The 9,348-nt window shown below is 40.2% G+C and overlaps 1 pseudogene across 1 annotated transcript; it reads left to right on the top strand.

Annotated features, from left to right (window-relative positions):
• The first annotated feature begins 1,473 nt into the window (after positions 1-1,473).
• On the top strand, positions 1,474-2,519 carry LOC309622491 (RNA-binding protein 3 pseudogene; annotated as a pseudogene). The gene has a single exon. The product of its transcript is annotated as an RNA-binding protein 3 pseudogene (transcript).
• The last annotated feature ends 6,829 nt before the right edge of the window (positions 2,520-9,348 follow it).

Raw genomic sequence — 9,348 nt, 5'->3', positions numbered from 1 at the left:
AAGATGGGAATAAAGACACAGACCTACTAGAGAATGGACTTGAGGATATGGGGAGAGGGAAGGGTAAGCTGTGACAAAGTGAGAGAGTGGCATGGACATATATACACTACCAAACGTAAAATAGATAGCTAGTGGGAAGCAGCCGCATAGCACAGGGAGATCAGCTGGGTGCTTTGTGACCACCTAGAGGGGTGGGATAGGGAGGGTGGGAGGGAGGGAGATGCAAGAGGGAAGAGATATGGGCACATATGTATATGTATAACTGATTCACTTTGTTATAAAGCAGAAACTAACACACCATTGTAAAGCAATTATACTCCAATAAAGATGTTAAAAAAAAAAATAGAGGAAGCTACCAGTAATAACACAGGTGGAATGTGCAGGGCGAAGGGGGAGGTTAGAGCAGGCTGGAAACAGCAGAGATGGTGAGAACTGTTCCAGTTCTTAATACATTTTTAAAGTAGAGCAAATACAGTATGCCAAAGGATTAGATGTAGGATGTGAGAGAAAAAGAGGGCTCAAAGGTGACTTCAAGGGTTTTGTCCTGAGCAACTGGAAGAACGGAACTATGGCTTACTGAGGCAGAGAAAGACCTGGATCAAAACCCCTGTCTGCCGAGTGTGATTTTGGATATGCATCTTAACAACTCTGTGCCCCACGGCCTTGGTTACGCTTATAATATGGAATAAACTTATCGACTTAGAGGCTGATATAAGAATTAGAGATAATGTATTTAAAGCTTTTGCATGGTGCGTGACACTGGTGGGTACTCAGTAATAACTGGAACTGTTATCATGATCCTTCCTTAGGAACAAAAGAACAAGTCTGGATTTCCCCGCATGATAGTCCTTCAGATATTTGGAGATAACTCAATGTTTCCTCTGAGTCTTCTCAGAATGAATTCCATTGTCTCTCCTTGTGGGCGTTGGCTGGATTCTCTGACTTTCCTTGGTGCAGGTAGGTTTGAACCACTCTCCTGGTTTATAAAAGGAATGAGAAAGGTTTAGAAAAGGACTTTATACATCTTTCAAGAGTGAGCTAAATGATCAGAAATCCACGTGTGAGCAGTCTGTATTCCCCCTTCTCTCTCTCCCCATAACAATTGTGAATGGAAAAGCTTTACTTTGGATGCAGTTGACGTAAACATGAATCAGGATAATGGGAGTCATTATTTACATGTATTTTCTTTTTGTCATAAACCTTCATTATATCTCAGGGCTGTAATGCAATTTTAGTGCAACCAAACTTAACACCTCCAAGTTATAAAATCAATTCTATCCAGCCACAATTATTGATATAATTACTTGTAGTTCCGAGCATGCCTCGGTGGCTGTCATTTACAAAAAGACTGGTGGCTGCTCTGGTCCCTCAGTCCTGCAAGCTGGCTACATGGGCAAAAAGTTCTAGAAAGGATGAAAACATCAGATGAACTCTATTTGACTAGGAACCATGCGTCAAAAGCCATACGGTTGGCCCAGTCTCTCGGCTTCTTGGCGGTAGCTGTCTCTTCGGCCTTTTACTTAAATTCCAGGACTTGAATTTACCGCCATGTCCTCTGAAGAAGGGAAGCTCTTCGTGGGAGGGCTCAACTTCAACACTGATGAGCAGGCTCTGGAAGACCACTTCAGCAGCTTCGGACCTATTTCTGAGGTGGTTGTTGTCAAGGACCGGGAGACTCAGCGATCCCGGGGTTTTGGCTTCATCACCTTCACCAATCCAGAGCATGCCTCAGATGCCATGAGAGCCATGAATGGAGAGTCTCTGGACGGTCGTCAGATCCGTGTAGACCACGCGGGCAAGTCGGCCCGGGGAACAAGAGGGGGTGCCTTTGGGGCCTATGGGCATGGTCGCAGCTACTCTAGAGGTGGTGGGGACCAGGGCTATGGAAGTGGCAGGTATGACAGCCGACCTGGAGGATATGGATATGGATAAGGAAGGTCCAGAGACTATGGCGGCAGCCAGGGTGGTTATGACCGCTACTCAGGAGGAAATTACAGGGATAATTATGACAACTGAGATGAGGCATGCACACCTAATGTAGATACACAAGGAATAAAACTTCTTCTGATCCAGGACCATCCCTCCAAATGGCTGTATTTATAAAGATTTTTGCAGCTGCACTGAAACATCTGTTTTAGTTACATCAATTTTTTTTTTTGAGTAGAGCTCCCAAGGTAGCTTGTTAAAGACCTTTCAGAAAGTTCCATGTGTTTTTTAAAATTTTTCTCCCATTTAAAGACAAATTCTGAGACGTTTGTGGAGTCTGGATATTTTTTCCTTTTTTACCAGTTTTTTAGTTCGGGCTCTCAGGAATGTTGGTTCTGGCAAAAAATGTTTGGCCAGACTGATTTTTTTAAATAATGTGCATCTAGGAACATTTTAAACACCTGTACACAATGTTTAATCGTGATTAGGAAGCAATTTCTGACTGTAACTATAAGAAATGAAGAACATGATTACTTAGAGGTGTTTTTTACTCCAGATCTCTGCCTTGATTATATAGAAGTTTCTTAAAAATATTTGTGTGTCATTTTTTTTTTAATACTGGAAGAAAAAAATATTCTGTTGTGTTTCATGTAGCGTTTAGGATGTCTTTCACCGAGTTGATTAAAAAGATGAAATCTGAAAAAAAAAAAAAAAAAAAAAAACTCCTACCTGCACTATGTCCCCCGAAAGTTCGACGAGTGGGTGGCCCCCGCCCCTGAGGTCGTTGACATGGAGAAGCGCCTCCACCGAAGTGTTTTTCTCACCTTCCTTCGCATGTCCACTCACAAGGAATCCAAAGATCATTTCATTTCCCCCTCTGCTTTTGGAGAAATCCTCTACAACAACTTCCTGTTTGACATCCCAAAGATCCTGGACCTCTGCGTGCTCTTTGGAAAAGGCAACTCCCCGCTGCTGCAGAAGATGATAGGAAACATCTTTCTCCAACAGCCAAGTTACTATAATGACCTGGATGAAACCATGCCCACCACCCTTCAGGTACTGACTGACTCTCAGCCCTGCCCAGGGGAGGCAGAGCCCTTCTCCTACCTGCTGATGTTCCTCAACTTTCCTGGAAGAGTCTGAGAGAAATTCCCCCCACCCCCACCCCAGATACACCTCCAGACTGTCTCTGTGTTGCACCCCTCACCTCGCTCCTTTGAATTCATCCTTTCCTCTCTTGAACAGGACTGAAATCTAAGGGCTATCCAGCACTCATACAGAAAGAGCTTGGGGTGCCTTTTGTGTTGTTTGTCAACAGCCATCTGTCTCTAAGGATACCCCTGTACGTTTCTCAAATCAGATGAAATAATGTTCACTGTAGAAAATTTGGAAAATTAAAAAAAAAAAGGAGAAAAAAACAGAAAGAGGGAGATTAATCTTCCTCCATAATCCCACCACCAAGAGAGAACCGCTGTTCACAGTAACTCTTAGAATTTTACATGCTAGCATACTTAAAATATAGCACAATCAGTTAAATACTTACATGATTTTATGATGGGCTGTTTTCCCCTCACTGTTGATTTGTCTTTTATTTCAATATAGTTCCCATAAATCGCCAAAAAAAAAAAAAAAAAAAAAAAAGCCATACGGTTGGAGCAAAAGCCTGAATACAAAAGGAAATATGGGAGAATGTACAAAATCAGACTATGTCTTTGGTCCTCATTCTTTTTTTTTTTTTTTAAGTTAAAATTTATGGGCCTGGACTAAATAGTTTCTTAAATTCTATCTCACATTAATACTTTATGTTCTGTTTCCTTCCTTCTGGTGCCGTCTCAAAAGACAGTAAAAATAAATGTTAACATTCCACTTGCCATGGTGGAGATTATAGCCTTCTGAAAACTTTTCATGGATAATCAAGCTTCATGGGTTACACTATAGTCAGCACACAGGCAGGGTCCAAATCTTAATCTCTGTTGGCAAAGCAAAGCAAGGAATTTAAACCAACGTATGGAGAAAACAACACAGAGATTCTTTGATACAAGTTGGATTCTCACAGTCATCTATAACTTCAATGTTCCTTATCCAGAAAAAAAAAAATCTTTACTAATTTATCTAAACAAATAAACCTGATGATGCTTCTAAATCACTTAGCACAATGCCTGGAATATAGCACACATCCAACAGGTGCTTTTTCTAATAGTAATAACGGTAGTATTTTAATTTTTTATGTGTCTTTCCAGTGCAGTGCTACTCTATATTCATTGAGATCGGCCAGTCTATTAGACTCCTCAAAATGTACAACAACACTGACTTAACTTGTTAATAAACTGGAACTTCACACCTGCTCCCAGCAGTCCCCAAGAGGCCCTGTGAAGTAGAAACACAGCTGAAATGGCCCAGGGATTGCTGGCTGATTTTAAAGTCCTCAGCTTTCGTGTTGGTCACACACGTATTCACACTCCCAAATGAAACATGTCTTTGTGCAAGAGCAAAGAAGGTGAGTGAAGCTGGCAGCTTGCTTCATAGATGCTTTTATGCTTTTCACCTCCTCCCCACACTAATTTTTATTTAAATCAAGAAAAGTATACATTTGTGACTCTCCTATATATTAGTAGTGAAATGTGGAGTGTGTAACCAGCAATTTCAAGTGAGTCTAGGGGTGGCTTGGTAGTAAAGGTTTGGCTTGAAGGCTGGGAGCAGCCATGTGCACACATCCAGCCTGTGTATCCTCTGGGTACGTGCCCTTGGTGCCTGTTTGCTGGCTCACAGGCTTTCTCTTGGTGCTGCTTTTCTGATGGGGTGAATTAAGATTTATGTCTATCACTAAGAATTTTTCTCTCACTGCTCTGTATTTAAAATTTTTCTCTCAGTAAAAACAGATATGCTTTATAGCCTATACATAAGCCCTTAAAGTTATATTCTAAAAAGACTCTAGAAGAATCTATAGTAATATTCTAAAGTAACTCCAGGAAATTAAAAGAACATAAACTAATCATTCTAACTATTAATTTTTAATTTTATGTTTTCTTATTGTATGTGAATATAGAAATACATATAAAATATATATGTATTAATGCACTTGTGTATATATGTATGTAATCTTTGTTCCCCAGGAAGTGGCTGGGACTCTTTTTCAATTTTCATTTTATTTTCTTGTTGTGATGACCACAGATCTCTGTTTTCCCACCAGCATGTAAAATTCGCAACGAAGGAACTTGTCCATTCATTCTCTGCTATATCTCCAGTGTCTACAAAAATATCTATTAAATACCATACTGAGTATAGAAAAAACTTAAATATTAGACACCCAACAAGCATACAATAAAGAATAACTGCTTTTAAAGGACAATAGAGACAACTGTACAATGTTCTTAAATTTGAATGTGCATTAGAAAAAGAACTAGGAGTTTATCAAAAACTCATATTGTTAGTAAATGCTCAGAGATTTCAGTTCAATATGGGGTAGAGCCTAGGACGTGATCAAGCAACCTTCCCCCATCTCCCACCCACACCTTCACACAAATGATTCTGAGACAGGCAGTCCCTTGAACCACACTTTGAGAAACACTGCCTCAGAATCTGCTTTTTATTTACACAGCCTGAATAACTAATACTCTAAACTTAGTGGCTTATTTCTGTCCCTGTTCCACTTTGTGCTAACTTTCCTCACCCAAAGTACATTAATGCTTCCTAAATTCCTTTTAGCCTTTGTTCACCTCTTTATCCCCTAGATTAGAACCACAAGGGTTTGGCCACCAATCAAAAAGAGTCTCCCGTCTATTGACAGAAGATTAAGAGGTGTTGGGGCTGACTGACATCAGGAAATGAGACCAGGACACAATGTGATTGCCTAGGTTTGGGAGAGAAAGAGAACAAGTGAATCTGCCTGGAAACAGCAAAGAGAGAGGAAATGAGATTTGAATTAAGAGCAGAAGGGGACAGGAATTGGTGGAAAAGGACCTGGACCGTGTGCTTAAGACAGGCACTCAAGAGGATCTAGTGACAGAAACAACGAAAGGAGAAGCTACCAGCGTAGGTGTTTCCAGTCAATGGCAAAACTGAAGCTGTGCCTTGAGCTTAGGGCGTTGTGTCTGGGATTCAGCCAGAAAGGATCTGGCTTCCCCACGGAACTGGGAATAAGGAAAATAGCTGGGCTAGTTTGAGTATGAAACAGGTTGGAACTAAAAAAACAGGTTTGTGCATTGTAATTTGCCAAGTTGGACCCTATGACTAAGTTTGGTAGTGGTAAGTGATCTGCCTGTGGGCTCTTTAGGCTCTGAAATCTTTTACTCTCTAGAAGAGAACTGTTTTTATTTTATTTTTATTTATTTATTTTAATTTAAAATGTCAGGCTGACACAGAAGAAGGTATGGACCAGGAGCATGGAGGCAACATTACTGGAGGCCAAGATCGTGATTGAAAGGTTGCCTTATAAAAAGAAAAACTTAATCTCCTTTGACATGGGGAGTGAAACTGATAAGTAGCAAGCAGGGAAGTTTTGTAGGTGCGCTTCTGGTGCTTTAGCACATAGCTCTCAAGAAGTGCTAATTGAGAAGCTGAATGGATGACTGGTGACTTCAGGACACCCTTGCCTAGAGCAGTGGGTGGGTATACAAGATCATTTTTCACAATGCACTTATATTTTCTGCTCATTCCATTCACAACTTAAATATTGCAGATGATTCCACTAACTAGCCGTGTGAAAACTTGCTTAAGAAATTTAATGCTTTTAAATTTTGCTTTTCTTTTCTCATTTAAGAGGAAAGCATATTGCCTTTACAATAGGTAGAAAGTAACATCCATTCCAAAATTACAAGGATACATTCTGGCTCTAGAATTCAATGTCCAGATTCTAAAAATAAATGAAAGTCACTTGTTACAAAAACATTTATTGCATAGTATGTAAGACATGATGGCTAAGCTTTCTTGCCCTCAAGGGTTTACAGTCAAGTAAAAACAAGATAAATCCCAAATTTTGTCATGGCACTAGTCTAGAAGCAAGAATTAAATTTATTTTGCATAACATTTTAATGAGCAAAAAGAGAAAAGCTATTGGACTAGGTTACTAAATAAGGAACTGGCAAAACACATGGAATGAATGAGCATGTTTCCACTGGACACATGTATGGGAAAGCAAGCATAGGGAGTAACAGGTCAAACAAACAAAAAACAAGGCTCCAAACAAGTGCACATCTGTGCAGCTTGAGCGTTGAAAACAACCATCAGTATCCTAGAGGGAGTTAAATACATTCAGCTCCTTCCTTTATAGTTGGTTTCAAGTAGAATCTCTCTTCATTTATTATACAAATGATTAGTGTTTTCTGCTTGGCATTGTGTTAGTGGGAGAAGGAAGATAGATTAGACAGGGTTCCTGCTTTCAAGGAGCTCAAACATAGAAAGCTGTATTATGAGGTAAAAAGCTCGAGGGGCTTTACAGAGGTTCAGGTAAGGTGTGTGGGAGCTCATAGGGAAGTCTGGATGGCTTCAGGGAAAAGGTAGGGGATTTGAACTGGACCTGTGGACAGATGCAAGTGGACAATCAGAGTTTGGAGAGCTGGGATGTGTTCTAAATAGAGAGATTCTAGTAGGATTGAAGACAATGGAACAGAAAATAAGTCATATTTGGGACTAACCAATGAGTAATCTTGTTGGCTTGGACTAAATGGATGTAAGAAAAGGCACAATTCAAAAGAAGAGTTGAGGAAATATTTAAATAAATAAAATGAGTGATGAACAACATTTGATTATTTACTTAGTCTAGTGACTTGGTGAGCAGAAGAACCAGGGTAAGGAACACATTGAAGAGGATTTTATAAAATGATTGCCGAGATTTTCTCTGTAGAGTGGCAATTGCAAACTCGACTGTCCAGGAGAGTCTGGTAGGTAATGCCGATGAGTGAGCTAAGCCAGGAGTAGGAAAAGTAGCAACTCAAGGGAGATGATCAATGACAGCAGTCTCATGGTCTGCATGTCAGATTGTGACAGGGACTGGGCTTTAAAGTGGCCAAATGGATGGAACACATTACTTCTGAAAAGGCAGCTGCTACTCAGCTCCAGACACTTGTTGCCTTGTGGAAACTGAGGCCCAGTAGGGCCAAATATTCAAGAGACATTACAAGCTCATATTTTATGTTGGCAGTGAATTCAAATTAAAAACAAAACAAACAAAAAAACAAACAAACAAAAACACCCAAACAAAACAAAAAACAGTGGACCTCAGCATTGTGTGGGTCACACAAAATAGGTCTGCAGGCAGTCAGTTTAAGGCCTCTGATGATTGCTTAGGAGTCCTTAAAAAAGGTGGAATAGGGAAAAGCCTTCCATTTTAAAAGAAATTAAAGCATCACACTGCTAGGAATAGCAGGAATAGCAAAGAGCCATGTGGAAAACCCACAGCTTGTTTGATTATTTGTTCAATGTCTGTCTCAGTAGACTGTAAACACCCTGAGAGGGGAGAGCATCCCTGTTTTTCTCCTCAACACCCAGCACAGTGCCTAACATAACATGGGCATGAAATAAATATTTATTGAGTAGCCATTATTCTTAGAAATGTATTCTTAAGGCTAATGAGAAGTGCCAGATTCTGGTTTTTTCTTTTTTTTTTAATTTTATTTATTTAGTTAGTTAGTTTTGGCTGCGTTAGGTCTTGGCTGCACGGGCTTTCTCTAGTTGCGGTGAGTGGAGGCTACTCTTTGTTGCGGTGCGTGGGCTTCTCTTGTGGAGCATGGGCTCTAGGCACACGGGCTTCAGTAGTTGTGGCTCGTGGGCTCTAGAACGCAGGCTCAGTAGTTGTGGCATATGGGCTTAGTTGCTCCACAGCATGTGGGATCTTCCCGGACCAGGGCTCGAACCCGTGTCCCCTGCATTGGCAGGTGGATTCTTAACCACTGCGTCACCAGGGAAGCCCCTCTGGTTTTTTCTTTACTTGAGATGAGGGAGAAGTATATTGATGTCTGAATAATTAATGACTTGTAATTTTATCATATCAATATGTTATTAATACATATCCTTTTTATTTTCAGCAGAATCTGGTCATATACATTATTACAAAACTCTTAAAAGTTATAGCCTATGTGAAGTCCATGAAATAACTGTGATCATGACGTTCCTCTAATCAAAATGCTTCAATGACTTCCCATCCCCTACTAAAGAAAGTCTAAACTCAACATGATCCAAATTTACTTATATGATCTGGCTCTTGGATGTATCTTATGTCTATCTTTTCTTTCTGTTTCCCAATCTTGGGATAGTGAGTAGGTGAGTGGTTCTTGGTTGCCGAGAACTATTTCAGAGAATAATTTTTAGGGGATATATGTTCATATTTGATAGTGGTCAAAGAAAAGACAATGAACACCAGTACATAGGATATATTACCAGTTGTCAAAAGAATCACGTGAAATTGGGCAAAGGCTCATGATGGGG

Source organism: Balaenoptera borealis (genome assembly GCF_965194805.1).
Source record: "Balaenoptera borealis genome assembly, chromosome: 2".
NCBI classification, from domain to species: domain Eukaryota; kingdom Metazoa; phylum Chordata; class Mammalia; order Artiodactyla; family Balaenopteridae; genus Balaenoptera; species Balaenoptera borealis.
Note: the sequence above shows the minus strand (reverse complement) of the source record. Positions and strands in the feature narration are given on the sequence as shown.